This window comes from Portunus trituberculatus, chromosome 50, assembly GCF_017591435.1.
Source record: "Portunus trituberculatus isolate SZX2019 chromosome 50, ASM1759143v1, whole genome shotgun sequence".
Lineage (NCBI taxonomy): Eukaryota > Metazoa > Arthropoda > Malacostraca > Decapoda > Portunidae > Portunus > Portunus trituberculatus.
Window position 1 is genome coordinate 31,766,455 of NC_059304.1, and position 16,704 is coordinate 31,783,158.

Sequence of the window (16,704 nt, forward strand, 5' to 3'; positions counted from 1 at the left end):
CTCTCTCTCTCTCTCTCTCTCTCTCTCTCTCTCTCTCTCTCTCTCTCTCTCTGCCTGGTTGGGCCTGCTGTGGTGGAAGTGGCAGAGGGTTCCACAGGGGCAGTGCTGTAACCATAATAATTATCTCATGAGTTGTTCTTATCAGACCACGTGGCGTATTGCAGCTCCTCCTGGAGATGGTTGGAGAGAGTACCTCGAGACGAGAGCGAGTGATGGCCCGGACGACACCACCACGCTCCTCACCTTATAAGGCGGCGGCCATGATAACTGCGCACGCAGCCACACGTCATCCCTCTTCTCCTCCCTACAGGGACTCCCTATATAAGAATTCCTAGCTACATATATGAAGAGCAGATGAGGATTTGGACTAAATAAATACCCTCATATTGGGTAATAATCCCCATCCAGTACTGCTACTCGGTACATAGCTTTTTCCTCAGGGAAAACAAATCCTCGTCTTCTCTTTTACAAAAAAAAAGTAACACACACATAACAATCCACGTAATCGCGATACACCAACGTGAGCACACATAACCATTTAGAGCTCTTTCCCCTATTTACAGTGTCCAGGGTATCTGTGGTATGACTGACCTCTGTTTCAACATTTCACACTCTACAATTTTCCACTTAGTGCGAGACCTTGACGTCTCTACTGGTCCGGCAGGACCTGACCTCCCAGTTGGTGTTGCGACTCCCACTTCCCATCAGTCCAGGCATACAGGGGCGGAGTGGAGAGGTAGACGTAGTCCTCACCAAAGCCTCATTCTGTGGGGACTGGATTCATGAGGTCCCTCCTCATGAACACTCCAGCCACCCCCAACAGTGGCAGTCTCCTTCCCCAGCAGCGGGTCTGATGTAGCTGCAAAAGAAGTATAGGGCAGTCACAAGATTCCAATGTCCCTAGGGGTCTATACACTTAGTATTCTTCTATAAATCTCCTCACTGGCCATCTCTCACGAGTCAGTCTGGGCTCCTCTACCTCATTGTCTTCTTCCTCCTCATCGGAAGGCACTACAATTTCCATGTGTACCATGTACCCTTCATCGGTTACATATTTTCTCACTCGGTCAGCTGCTCTATGGAGTATTTTGCCATTGAACACATTTTCCACTTCATATGACACTCCATCTAAATTCATCTTTTTAACCTTATACGGTCCAATCCACTTGAGACCAAGTTTTCTATCAGCTGACGAACCAAACTGTTCCCTTTTTATCCACACCAAATCATCTACCTCGACTCTTTGGTCCTTCCGGCCAATGTTCGCTCTAGCCAACCACTTCCTGCTATTTGCACGGGATGATTGTCTCACTGCCTCCAAGGCTGTATTAATGTCTATTTCATCGTCCACCTGGGGTAAAGTAATTCCCACATAGCAAGGAGCATGGCGCCGGAAGAAAAGGAAATAGGGCTGTTCGCCAGTGGTCTCGTGTACGGCCGCATTAAGGATCTGCTGACACTGCGTGAGGCACTCGGACCACCTGTGCGGTTGTCCTTTCCCAAGAGACGCTAGCACTGACTTCATGGTTCAATGTAACTGTTTGGTGATAGAGTTCCCACATGGATGGTATGGGGTGGAAAACACCATCTCTATCCCATGCGTACGACAGAGTTCTGTCAACAATTGTGAGCGGAACTCGCACGCATTGTCAGCTAAGAGTACCTTCGGTACCCCATAGTCTCCCAAGTAACTCTTAATAACCCTAACTACCTCCTCAGCGTGTCTGGACCGTAACTTCACCAACTTTACAAATCTTGAAAAGTGATCTATGATGGTTAATACGTACTTATAACCTCCTCTGGCTGGAGTCATTTCAGTAATATCGATACTAATTCTTTCCAAAGGTTGATTTACAGGAGGCAATTCCTGGTATGTCTTTTGTAAAGCTGGTGCAGTTTTACATTGTTGACAAATTATACATTCTCTGATAAATTTCTTTATGTCTGATCTTTGATTTGGCTAGTAAAAATATTCTTCAGCTTTTAACATGGTTTTTAGTTGTCCTAAATGTCCAGACTCTTTTCCATGGGCCAATACAATAGCTTGTTTCTTTAGTGTCTGGGGTACAACCAATAAATATAGGATGGTTCCATCTTTCTTTTGTTTGGAGTAATATAACACTCCATCGTGAACAATAAACTGATTCAAAATGACAGGGGAGTATCTGGCATGTGGTATTCTTCCTCCTTCTAAATATTCCTTCATCTCTCTCCATCTAGGTTCTGCTATCTGAGCTTGAATGAATTCATTGGTTGTTAAACCTAGAAATGAATCTTGACCTATCACATTTACTACCTGAACAGGGCGACTCAGTTGGTCGGCCACTACATTCCTCCTGCCTGCTTTATACTCTATTTTAAACTGAAAATCACGCATCTCCAGAATCCATCTGTTCATATGTGGAGATTTTGTTCGTTGGCGGAAAACTGAGACTAGTGGCTGATGGTCTGTTCGAATTAAAACTCGGACACCCCATAGATAATGGTGGAATTTTCTACAGGCTAGTACTACAGCTAACGCTTCCCGATCTGTTGTTGAGTATCGAGTCTCCACTGGTCTAAGCTTCTTTGAAAAATATCCTATGACATTTGGTTCTTTCCCATGATACTGCATCAACACTGCCCCTACATGTGTGGCATTACTATCCGTCTCGAGGACAAACTCGATTGAGATCGGCTTTTCCTAGTACTGGAGAGTGTATTAGTTTCTCCTTCAGCGTTTCAAAAGCTTTCTGGCATTCACCTGTCCAATAGAACGGTGTTCCTTTCTTTGTGAGCTCGGTTAATGGGGCCAGTATCTTGGAGCAGTTTTCAATGTGTCTTCGATAGAACGACACCATTCCTATAAACCTACGGGTCTCTTTCACGTGAGTTGGAGGTTTCATCTGTTTTACGGCCTCCACATTACTTGGGTCTGGTTTATAGCCCTCTTTTGATACAATGTGCCCGAGGAACTTTACTTGTCTCTGCCCAATGCTACACTTGGATAAATTGAGTTTAATCCCTACAGACGCTAAGTGGCTGAATAATCTATCCAATCTGTGGATTAAGGTGGTATGATCTGTAGCATAAACAATTAAATCATCCAGGTAATTCTTAACCCAGTTTTCTTTAAGTAAGGGAGCTAATGCGTGGTTCATTTGTCGGGCAAATATCGCTGGGGAACAACTTAACCCAAAGGGTAAGCATCTAAACCTATAAAGCGAGACACCGTCACTGAACGTCGTGAGATCTCTACTCACCGAATCCAGTGCTACCTGATAATACACTTCATGCATATCTAAGGTGGCGTAATAATCATTGCCTGACACACTTTCTACTAGCTCATCAAGTTTGGGTAAAGGATGAATATCCATGGTTAGTTGTTTGTTTACTTTTCGATAGTCAAAGCAGAGTTTTTTTTCTCCATTAGGCTTATTTACTAATACTATCAGATAACCATGCTGCTGTGGAATTTTCAATTATTCCCTTACCCTCTAAATCATGGAGAATCTGCTGAATAGTTTCTCTCGCTTTCTCTGGGTATCGATAGAGTGGTGTACGACAGGGTGTTGGGTCGTCTACCTGAACGTGGGCTGGATCTGCTTGTATTAGTCCTAATTCGCCAGGATGTACGATGAATAATTTTTGATGTTTCTTAATGAGCTGAAATAAACTAAGCTCTTGTTCTTTCTCTAGATGTGACCAGTCTCGCGAGTCAAGAATTACTTTGAGCTTTTCCCACCGGGTTTGGTTTGTGGGCACACAATCATTTTCTGGCCCGATGGCTTCACTTATTTTAGCGATGGTCAGGGGTGAGTCTTCTATCTCTATTTGTCCCTCGTCTATTATTTCATACTTTATCAGTAAGATTCCTGGTCTTAACACTAACCTAACTTTGGTGTTATTAATGACGGAGATGAAAACAGTGCGTGTTTCAGACACTCGCATTATAGTTGGCAATCCATCTTTGAACACAGGCATGTTTAGCCTCAATCATTATTATGGTATTAGGTTCCTCACTTACTTTTACTTCCACTAGGGTCGTTTCGTAACAGTCCATTAGTGTTTTGGTTGTTACTCTACCGAAGCGCTGGTTATGAGAAGGAGACTGAGGTTCTTTTCTCACCATCCTTACTTTTCCATATGGTGTTTCCACGAATACTAAGGGATAAACTAGATTGTTCCAATGAATCTGCTTAGCTTGGTGATCTAGAGTAAGAGTTGACTGACCGATCGTGTTCATTCCTAACAATACGTGTATTCTGAGATATTCATCGGGAACGACCGCTACTTGAGCAATGATGGGGTGGTTACTGTTACTGGCTATTGTTACATATGCTTGGCCCAATACTATGATCTGCTTACCGGTGATTCCTTGCAAAGGGGGAATCTTTGAACTTTGTTTCACTGGAATTCCCATTTCATTAATTATACTGATCTTAATTAGTGAAACATCACTGCCAGTATCTAACATTGCTTCGAGTACATGGTTATTGATATCTACGCTGATTACCGGGGATTGTCATAACATCCTATTCCGTGTTGTGTTTACTTTACCGGGGCACGATGGATGGCCGCACCGACAATTGAGCCGTAAACAATCATAACAGGAGCCAGGTTGTGGTCTTTTATAGCACTCGGCTATTGAGTGGTTAGTAGCTCGGCAATATGGGCAATATTCCTCTCTTCTGCGCCATTGCTGTAATCTTTGATCTACCCGGTCTAATCTACTAGCGGGTGGTGTTAATGTGGCGGCTGGGTGGGGTGTAGTCGCCGCCGCCGCTCGCGGGGCAGTCGGTAGGTGGGCTGGGGCCGGGCTAACCGCTCGTATGCTACTCTCTTTCCGAGTCATTACCACCAGTCTTTCAGTATCTAATTTGGTCAGAAACCTGGTTAACGGTACTTTTTCATCCAGGTACAGTTCTAGTTTTTCCCTGCAGTCTCTCGGCATTCCTTTTATTAGTTTGTTCTTTATCAACCTGTCCTGAGATGGCACGTCATCAGCATCGGTCCTTATGGTAACCAAAGCTAGTTTACATTTCAACCTTGTCATAAATTCAATGGGGTCGTCTTCCACCGAATATTTTAAATCATTCAGAGAATCAAATAACCTTTCCTCATTCTGGTCCGTGAGCTCCTTTGTAAGATATTGCTTAAATTGTGCCCAGGTCACTTTCTTATCCACTACCATTTCCACCAGTAAAGCTAATGGGGCTTCCACACGCATTTTAACTGTCTGTGTTGCCTCTCTCTATTTTCTGTTGAGCAACTTTCCACCTGTGAGAAAAAAACAGCTAACCGGCCAACTCCTACCCACTCAAGTGATGCAATTCAAGGACGGGGATGTCACGGGGCTTCATGAAGCATTTAACAGGGTTACTCGCCGGCCTCTCCCTGTTATCTCTAACTTCCTGTAATAAATCGTGGACACAATCACGCAAGGCATCTACCTCCATCTCTAAGTCATTTACTGCCTCTGCGTCTGACGGACTTACCCTCGTCATCTGGTTAACTTCCGCATCATCTTCGATTTTAACTATTGGTTCATTTTCCTTTTTAGGCGTCCACTCTGCACTTAAGCTCAGAAAATCCACCAACTCATCCATAACGAAAGAAAAAGGACCTGACAACTTGTCACAAACTAAACAAAAATTAAAATTGGGTGAACAGTGGCTTTCTGTTTCACCAATACACAACTTAAATTCTCATTATAAAAACCACGTATCTTCCTGTGGAGACAATAAGCTAATCACAACAAAATACCAATGCATAAGAAAACAACTTACTGAAAAAAACATGCCAGAACATATGAGCCAAATGGGAAATGTAACAAAAAAAAAATTACCCCTAAACTGAAAAAATTTTGTCTCCTCCCCTAGCTTATCCGCACGGATAAACTAGAGGTAGGAGGGTAGCAAGGGGACCGGCACAGTGCCAACTACCACCCAAAGGTAATTACTTGTGGGGGAGTGTGGGGGGCCCCGTGCTACCGCCGAACCACCAACAAAACATCATGGAGGAAGGGACGAACACCTAACTCTCACTGTTCCTCTTCCTCTTTCCTGTCGCTGTGCCCCCATAATGGCCAATCGAAACATGAGGCAAAAATAAGAAATGAACTGTGAGGAGAAACACCACTTCACTACTCAACAAGGGGGGGGATAAGCACTGATTATTCCTGTCTCTACGGAGAGTTACGTGGGTCGATGTGCCTATATAAAACACATCTAAACCGCTGCCACCATCTTTACTGAACCTTCGTGAGGCTCAGTCTCTTGTACTGGGCCTAAGTGAGGCTTAGGCCTAGTAAGAAAAGAAAAGAAAGATGTAACGAATCCAAGGGGGAGGGATGAACACGCAAAACCTAACAAAATAGACCCTTTAATTCAACAACGACCCATCACAGTCATGTAACTTCCTACCTATCCTACCTATATTATGGGAGACCTATGGGGGAAAACCGTGGGTAACTCAGCTGTAGGTGAAAAGGCGTGAGGGTGCATGTGGTGGCGTCCCGAGAGGTAAAAATGGCGGCCCGACCCTCGCAGCGTCCTGCTTCTCTCTCTCTCTCTCTCTCTCTCTCTCTCTCTCTCTCTCTCTCTCTCTCTCTCTCTCTCTCTCTCTCTCTCTCTCTCTCTCTCTGTCTGTCTCTCTGCCTGGTTGGACCTGCTGTGGTGGAAGTGGCAGAGGGTTCCACAGGGGTGGTGCTGTAACCATAATAATTATCTCATGAGTTGTTCTTATCAGACCACGTGGCGTATTGCAGCTCCTCCTGGAGATGCTTGGAGAGTGTACCTCGAGACGAGAGCGAGTGATGGTCTGGGACGACACCACCACGCTCCTCACCTTATAAGGCGGCGGCCATGATAACTGCGCACGCAGCCACACGTCATCCCTCTTCTCCCCCAACAGGGACTCCCTATATAAGAATTCCTAGCTACATATATGACATATAACTTAACATAACATAAATAATAGGATAACAAAGGGCCACCAGGGCCCATCTAGGTTATCCTGTATCAGTCGCACAGCGACCTCGTCATCAGTACTTAAAGATACACTTACAAGTACACAATACATTATATACTAATTCTAAATATTTGGCCCATTAACAGGGCTAAATCCTGCAGCGAAATCCTCTACAATTTGTGGTCCCCATACATGGGGATCATGCCTTGTTTAACTATAGTAAATTTCTTATAAAAACTATCATGCAGTGCTATACATAATTATAAATCTAATAAATTTAAGTGCTTATCTAATCTGTTTTTAAACATTGTCAAACTATTGCTATTTACAACCGTCTCTGGTAATGCATTCCAGAAGTCTACCACCCTATGACTAAAGAAATATTTTCTTATATCTAACCTGCAGCCTTGCTTTCTAATCTTCCTGCCATGATTTCTAGTCCTATTTCCCTCCTCTAAGGTAAAGAAAGATCTCACATCCATGTAGTTTGTATCTGAGAACATTTTAAATAACTCTATCATCCCCTCTTATACATCTCCTCTCAAATGAAAACATGTTAAATTCCTTTAATCTATCTCTATACTCCAGGTGCTTTAATGCTGGTATCATCCTAGTTGCTCTTCTCTGAACTGCTTCTAACATGTTGATATCCTGCCTATAGTGGGGTGACCAGGCCTGTATGCAATACTCTAAATGGGGCCTAACATAGGAATTATATAAGCTACGCACCACTTCCTTACTTTTATAACTAACATTTCTATTTATAAAACCCAGGATCCTATTTGCCCTATTTCTTGCTTCTAAACATTGCTTTGAAAATTTCATAGTCCTGTCTATCACTACTCCTAAATCCTTTCCTTCCTCTACTGCCTCCAGCCAACATCCCTCCATCTCATAGTTAAAGTTTGTGTTGTCTTTACCTAAATGCATAACCTGACACTTTTAGAATTAAACTCCATCTGCCACCTGTCTGCCCATGCTATCAGCCTGTCCAGGTCTTGTTGTATTCTGTAATTGTCCTTTTCACCCTGTACTGCACATGCTATCTTAGTATCATCTGCAAACTTTGATACTTTGCTACTAATTCCTATATCTAAATCGTTAATGTACACCAAGAAAAGAAGAGGTCCTAGCACTGATCCTTGGGGTACCCCACTAACCACTTCCTTCCACTCAGACATTGCCCCATTTAATACTACTCTCTGTTTCCTATCAGAAAGCCATTCACTAATCCAATCAACTAACCTACCCCTATCCCATGTAGTCTCAATTTGTACACTAGCCTCCTATGCGGTACCTTATCAAACGCCTTGCTAAAATCTAGATATATAACATCTATGCTATTTCCATCATCTAACTCCTTGGTAATATATTCTAAGATATCGAGCAAATTTGTAAGACAGGACCTCCCTGATCTAAAGCCATGTTGGGTATCTCTAATTAATCTATTCTCATTTAAATGCTCCCAAATACTACCCTTAATGATTTTCTCTAGTATCTTACATACTATACTAGTTAAACTGATCGGTCTATAATTATTCGCATCATCCTTCCTACCTTTTTAAATATTGGAGTAACATTAGCTAACTTCCAGTCCTGAGGTATCTCAGCAAACCTAAGTGATCTTTCAAAGATTAACTTAAGTGCTTCAGAAATACTGTCTACACCCTCCCTAAGTACTCTGGCATGTAGCTCATCAGGACCACTAGCTTTCCTATCGTCTAGTTCAAGAATAAATTTCCTAATAATTCCCGGTTTTATATCAATATTTTCTAAAGCTCTTAAACTACTCGTCGCACTGTTTGTAACAGGATTTCCTATTCTTTCCTAGTAAATACTGAAGAAAATTGTTCATTCAATAATTCTACTATGTCTTCATTTTGATCCACTACTACACCATCTTTTCTGAGTGGTCCAATCCTATCCTTATTTCTTTTATCACTGACCTTGTAATAACTATATAATTTTTGGGATCTTTACTCCCAGCTCTAGCTAGTTTTATCTCTGCCTGCCTTTTACTTTTTTTATAACCTTACTCAAATCATCTTTGACCTGTCTGTACCTAATCAAATCTACATCTTCCCACTTTTCTGCAACTCTCTGTATGCCTCTTCTTCTCTCTGATCTGGCTACCTATCTCATGAGTCCACCATAATGGCTTCCTGTTTCTCTGCCTTATATCTTTGTAAGGGATACACTGCATCACTATACCCTTTACTACAACCTTAAAATATCCCACATCTCCTGTGCAGTTTTATTTCCAAAACTATCTTCCCAGTTTACCTCTCCTAATAACTGACGTAACCTACCATAATTGCCTTTCTGATAGTTTGGGACTCTAGTCTTATTCACTATATTATCCCTACTGGAATTAATGATAAATCTAATTATATGATGGTCACTGTTTGCTAAAGTCTCTCCTACCTCAACTTCCTTTAAACAATGCTCAATATTTGTTAGTACTATGTCTAAAACCTTCCTCCCCCTAGTAGGTTTATCTACCATCTGCACTAAATAGTTATCCTGAAAACTTTCCATAAACTTATTTTCACTAGCATCTCCTACCATCCTCTCCCAGTTTACTGACTTAAGATTAAAATCCCCCTAAGATAATTGTCTGACTAGTATTTATCTCATCTACCATAAGGTTGTCTACATCTGCTGACTGGTTAGGTGGTCTATAAAAAGCTCCTACTATAATAACCTTACTTTTGTTTACTCTAACATCCAGCCATAAGGACTCTACTCTGTTATCTACCTTAATACCATTAACCTGACTGTAAATGAAGGATTTTTTTACATAAATAACTACTCCTCCACCTATCCTACCAATTCTCTGGTGTAAATACATAATGTATCCATCTACTTCATATTCTTTCCTATTTTCCCTAAACTTTTCCTCATTTACCCATGCCTCTGTGACACATACAACATCTAAGTCCTCCTCAACTATATAACTAGATAACTCGTCCTTCTTGTTCCTAAGACTCCTGGCATTTACATAAAAACATTTAAGTCCTGCTACCTTCCTAGATGCTGTCTCCTTATTTGAATCCTAATCTTATTCTCTCCTATTTGCACCTGGAAATCTTTCCTAATCTTTTCACTATCTCTGTTTATCCTATCTAATTTATGTCTAGCATCTTCTGGAATGCATTTGCTACCTCACCCCCTACACTCCATCCCAACTCCCCCCTCCAGACATCCACTCAGCACATCCACACCCTTCCTACTCAGATGCACACCATCCCTAGCATAACATAACATAACATAAATAATAGGATAACAAAGGGCCACCAGAGCCCATCTAGGTTATCCTGTATCAGTCGCACAGCGACCTCGTCACCAGTACTTAAAGATACACTTACAAGTACACAATACATTATATACTAATTCTAAATATTTGGCCCATTAACAGGGCTAAGTCCTGCAGCAAAATCCTCTACAATTTGTGGTCCCCATACATGGGGATCATGTCTTGTTTAACTATAGTAAATTTCTTATAAAAACTATCATGCAGTGCTATACATAATTATAAATCTAATAAATTTAAGTGCTTATCTAATCTGTTTTTAAACATTGTCAAACTAGTGCTATTTACAACCGTCTCTGACAATGCATTCCAGAAGTCTACCACCCTATAACTAAAGAAATATTTTCTTATATCTAACCTGCAGCCTTGCTTTCTAATCTTCCTGCCATGATTTCTAGTCCTACTTCCCTCCTCTAAGGTAAAGAAAGATTTCACATTTATGTAGTTTGTATCTGAGAACATTTTAAATAACTCTATCATATCCCCTGTTATACATCTCCTCTCAAATGAAAACATGTTTAATTCCTTTAATGTATCTCTATACTCCAGGCGCTTTAATGCTGGTATCATCCTAGTTGCTCTTCTCTGAACTGCTTCTAACATGTTGATATCCTGCCTATAGTGGGGTGACCAGGCCTGTATGCAATACTCTAAATGGGGCCTAACATAGGAATTATATAAGCTACACAGGAATTATATAAGCATACAAATCCCTTCGCCCATAGAACCTATCCCATACATCCACAAAGCTGACACCCACATCCTTACACATCCCTTTTACCCGATCATTCACACCAATGGCTCTAGACAACCATTCCCTGCTAACATACACACGAGGCAAGATTCCTGACACTACACACCTCCTACCACTCTCCCTTATCTTGCCTAACATTTCCCGAAATCTTGCCACTAACTCCTCCGACCCACCTGCTCTGACATCGTTCCCACCTACGTGCAAAACTACTACACCCTCCCTCTTCATCCCCCCAACCCTCTTCTGCACCTCCTCACTCACTGCCTTCACACCTGCACCAGGCATACACACGTTCGTCCTCCTATCCTTGTCTTTCCCACAGAAAGTGCTATCTAAATACCTATCCTGAGAGTCACCCACCACACACACCTGAGGTGTGCTAAGCACAATCCTCCTCCTCCTCTCCTCTACCCCCTTCTTTCTCCTTTCACTCACCACAACCACTTCATTCACTCCACTCTCACTCTCCCCCTCCCCCTCCAACAAACCGAACCTATTTTCACACTCAACGGGTTTAGAGCAGATGAGGATTTAGACTAAATAAATACCCTCATATTGGGTAATAATCCCCATCCAGTACTGCTACTCGGTACACTTGTATGCAAGGTAAGAATATTAAAAGATAGGTGCAATTTTAATTGTATGAAAGTGTGTCTTACCTCAAGGAGTAATGGCATCACATTGTAAAGAATACTATGAAGCTTGCCTGCATCAGTATCAAGATCACGGACACTGACGACATTTATTTTGGTTCATACAGTGTGTGGTGCATGGTCACTTTGCAAATTCTTCCTGATTGGTGTCATTCTATGTGAATTACTGGTAAGTATGTCCTATTACATATTGTTGCCGTGAAAGAAAGAGTTGTTTTGTGGTGTAGCAATCATCAATTTGTTTACATGTGCAAAGATGTCTTGGGTTTGATTTTTAGAGCCTATGTTGCCATAAACGTACCATCAACTACTGCTTCAATACTGAACTTTAGCTTCATAGGATGCAGGGTCATTTCCTAAGACTTTTTAAAGAAAAAAGTGTGCATCTTATGAGCCATCAGATATAGTATTTAATGTACATTGGAGACACATTTGTGGCTAATGGAGGTGAATGATGGAGGAGGAGGGAGGGAGGAAGAGATGCAAGCACCATTCACACAAAAACATTAAACATAAACTAAACCTCTACTTATTATATATATATATATATATATATATATATATATATATATATATATATATATATATATATATATATATATAAAGAAGAGAGAGAGAAACCAAGTAGATAGTGTAAAAGTCATGAATGAACAATCACAATGGATGAGATCCTGTGGGAAACACGTAGATACTTGTTCAGCTGGGGCTGGACTGGTACGCTGACAAGTGGCAGCATCCCAAAGCACAACTCATATCTCAAATTTTCATTCATATCTCAAAACATAAAGTGGACAAAATCATGGCTTGTATCTCAAAAAAACTTGTATCAGAAGTAGCACGTACTTCAAAGTACAGTGAAGACTCAATACTTGAACTTAGTAGTCAGACTTTTCAATACAGGCAACCCCCAATTAACAAACGTTCACACAACGAAATTTCGCTACAACGAACGTTTTTATTTTACTACCATCTGCTCATATAATGAATCCCACCATATACAGCCTTAAAACACTTTGCCATTTGTCAAGTGGTTTAAAGTTACCTACATGTCACCATGATACCCAGGTTCTAGGTGGTTACACTCAAGATGAGCTTGGGTGGTGATATGGGCCCTAATATGGGTACCACTATAAATAAAATTGCCTGCGCCACTAATGGGCGGAAGCTGAACAGCACTTCCCATACACTCTTCAAGTGTGCTTACAGGCGCTATGGGCCTTACCGAAAAAAAAAAAAAAAAAAAAAAGGCTTTTGAATACATCAGCACCTCTTGTGGCCAAAACGCGCACCAGTCACTCCCCTACCCTTCCCCACTCTTAGTTCAAAACAATAATGGTGTCCAGCAGCTGCTTGTCTTCCCTTGTTCAACATGCCACCAAAACACCTTGCTACCAGCCCTACAATGTCGCCTAGCTTTGCTAAGAAGACCAGGAAGTCTCTTACTCTTGAAGTGAAGCTGGATAATATTCACAGACACAAGAGAGGCGAGAAAACTTATAACATGGCTTCTCACCATGGCTTCACTCCATCTACTGTCTCTACTATTTTCAAGTCAGCAGACTATTAAGAAGGCTGGTGAGACTGTATCTTCCTTGCAAGGTAAAAGAACCACCCAAACTTGTGACTTAACATAACATATAACATAACATAAATAATAGGATAACAAAGGGCCACCAGAGCCCATCTAGGTTATCCTGTATCAGTCGCACAGTGACCTCGTCATCAGTACTTAAAGATACACTTACAAGTACGCAATACATTATATACTAATTCTAAATATTTGGCCCATTAACAGGGCTAAGTCCTGCAGCGAATTCCTCTACAATCTGTGATCCCCATACATGGGGATCATGTCTTGTTTAACTATAGTAAATTTCTTATAAAAACTATCATGCAGCACTATACATAATTATAAATCTAATAAATTTAAGTGTTTATCTAATCTGTTTTTAAACATTGTCAAACTAGTGCTATTTACAACCCTCTCTGGCAATGCATTCCAGAAGTCTACCACCCTATGACTAAAGAAATATTTTCTTATATCTAACCTGCAGCCTTGCTTTCTAATCTTCCTGCCATGATTTCTAGTCCTACTTCCCTCCTCTAAGGTAAAGAAAGATCTCGCATCTATGTAGTTTGTATCTGAGAACATTTTAAATAACTCTATCATATCCCTCTTATACATCTCTCAAATGAAAACATGTTTAATTCTTTTAATCTATCTCTATACTCCAGATGCTTTAATGCTGGTATCATCCTAGTTGCTTTTCTCTGAACTGCTTCTAACATGTTGATATCCTGCCTATAATGGGGTGACCAGGCCTGTATGCAATACTCTAAATGGGGCCTAACATAGGAATTATATAAGCTACGCACCACTTCCTTACTTTTATAACTAACATTTCTATTAAAAAACCCAGGATCCTATTTGCCCTATTTCTTGCTTCTAAACATTGCTTTGAAAATTTCATAGTCCTGTCTATCACTACTCCTAAATCCTTTCCCTCCTCTACTGCCTCTAGCCAACATCCCTCCATCTCATAGCTAAAGTTTGTGTTGTCTTTACTAAATGCATAACCTGACACTTTTCAGAATTAAACTCCATCTGCCACCGGTCTGCCTATGCTATCAGCCTGTCCAGGTCTCGTTGTATTCTGTAATTGTCCTTTTCACCCTGTACTGCACATGCTATCTTAGTATCATCTGCAAACTTTGATACTTTGCTACTAATTCCTATATCTAAATTGTTAATGTACACCAAGAAAAGAAGAGGTCCTAGCACTGATCCTTGGGATACCCCACTAACCACTTCCTTCCATTCAGACATTACCCCATTTAATACTACTCTCTGTTTCCTATCAGAAAGCCATTCACTAATCCAATCAACTAATCTACCCCCTATCCCATGTAGTCTCAATTTGTACACTAGCCTCCTATGCGGTACCTTATCAAACGCCTTGCTAAAATCTAAATATATAACGTCTATGCTATTTCCATCATCTAACTCCTTGGTAATATATTCTAAGATATCTAGCAAATTTGTAAGACAGGACCTCCCTGATCTAAAGCCATGTTGGGTATCTCTAATAAAATGGAAAGCCTTGTGGAAATGTTTTACATAAGTTTTGTATGTGGTACAATGATGCGCCATGTGTTTACATTCCACAGGTTGCTGGCTAGTGTCTTTCCCGCTCCATTCTTCCTCCCTTCATAAATTTAAGATCAACATTATAAAGTTACTTACATACATACATTAGTGTACATTATAATGACTTAGTCTTAAATTAAACTGCTTAAATGTTTAACTTTATGATTTTTACTTTCATTTAATTTTTACTGTACTATGATGCACTCTTGCTCTGTTTACTCTCAATGGAATTTCAAGTCAGGCATCAAACTTGTTATAATTGGTTTGCTTAACAAAAATTAATGCAACAAGTTTTTTTTTTAGGAACGTAACCTGTTTGTTAAGTGGGGGTTGCCTGTACTCAAATGCAAAAGTTTGATTTAATACTTGAAAAAATATCTGATAGTCGAATGTCCATACACATCACATGGTTGTAAACAAAGGTTCCTTAGCCTCTCCCTCCCCGACTCCGTTATTTGTGCAACAATAATACTAGAATAACATTCTTGTGTGTTCTGTCTATAGCTTTTCATCTATAAACTTACATTAACACCAAAGGCTTAATAGTGGTGAAAATATTTAGTAATCAAACGGCCACACTCATGATTGTAAACAAAGCTCTTGTCTCTCTCTCCCTGCCACCATTGTCCCGTTCTGATACCTTATTACCAGTAAAAGAAATTATCGATATTCCAGTATAATGGTACGCATCCCCAGTCCTGCTGCAGTCTTGAGAAAAACCACATTCTTCTGCGTTGTCGGTATTTTTTCATTTACAAATTTTCAATGGCACCAAAGAGGCTTATTGGTGGTGAAAATAAGGAATCTATTGAAAATGCAAGTGTTAGTGAGCCACAGCCATTCACTAGTGGGTTCACAGGAATCACACCAGACGTTTTCATGGGTGGTGACTCGTCCTCCGACGACCTCCCTCCTCCATGATCCTTAATTCCTCTGCTGATGAGGCAATAAAAAGGCAGTCATCTATGTAAGAAATTACACAAATCCCAAGTGTCCTGAGGTGAAAAGGGCTGGTTTTAATAATTTAGTGAAAACTCGAGGAACAGAAGTCAGTCCCTGAGGAAAACACGTAAACTGAAAGCAGTCATTCCTCCAAAAGAATTGGAGCCATTTCCTATCTCCTGGAGTAATAAACACAGAAAAATATGCATCTTTGAAGTCTATAGTACAGAAAAAACAATTAGGTTGAATTAACTGAATCACATCCTTGATGGAATTCATTTTAAAATGTATGTGTGTAATATGTTCATTCAGTTCTTTCAAATTCAAGATAACCCTGGCTGAACCATTTTTCTTAATAGTTGGGAATAGATTAGAGATAAAACCTCTCTTCGGAGAAAGAGAGAGAGAGAGAGAGAGAGAGAGAGAGAGAGATTAGAAAATTTGTTGTTTTTGTGTGTGTGTGTGTATTTACCTAATTGTATTTACCTAATTGTAACATACGGGAAAAGAGCTATGCTCGTACTGTCCCGTCTCCATATCTACTAATGTCCAGCTTTTCTTAAAATCATGAATATTCCTTGCGTTGACCACTTCCACGTCTAAACTATTCCATGCTTCCACCCTTCTATGAGGGAAGCTATATTTTTCACATCTCTCCTATAAGTGGCCATTTTAGTTTTTCCCATGCCCTCTCGACATTCTTTCATTCCACATACACAGATCTTCCCTATCCATTTTTTCCATGCCAATCATCACTCTGTATATTGCTATCAGGTCTCCCTTTCTCTTCTGTTTTCCAGGGTCGGAAGTTGCATTCTTTTCAGTCTGTCTTCATAAGTCAAATCTCTTAAGTCAGGCACCATTTTGTTGCAGCCCTCTGTACTTTCTCTAGTTTCCTTATGTGTTTCTTTAAGTTCGAGCCCACTGTATTGTTGCATATTCA

At 40.6% G+C, this 16,704-nt stretch overlaps 1 protein-coding gene across 7 annotated transcripts in view; it reads left to right on the forward strand.

Moving 5' to 3' along the window:
- Nucleotides 1-16,704, forward strand: part of LOC123500151 (N-acetylglucosamine-6-sulfatase-like) — a 298,128-nt gene that overhangs the window by 161,832 nt on the left and 119,592 nt on the right. Inside the window, exon 1 of one of the 7 annotated variants that reach the window (XM_045248840.1) lies at nt 11,493-11,840. The exons of the other annotated variants lie outside the window; for them this stretch is intronic. The gene's annotated coding sequence lies outside the window, so the exon portion shown is untranslated. Of the gene's footprint in view, nt 1-11,492; nt 11,841-16,704 lie in introns of those variants that run through there. 7 annotated transcript variants of the gene reach the window in all.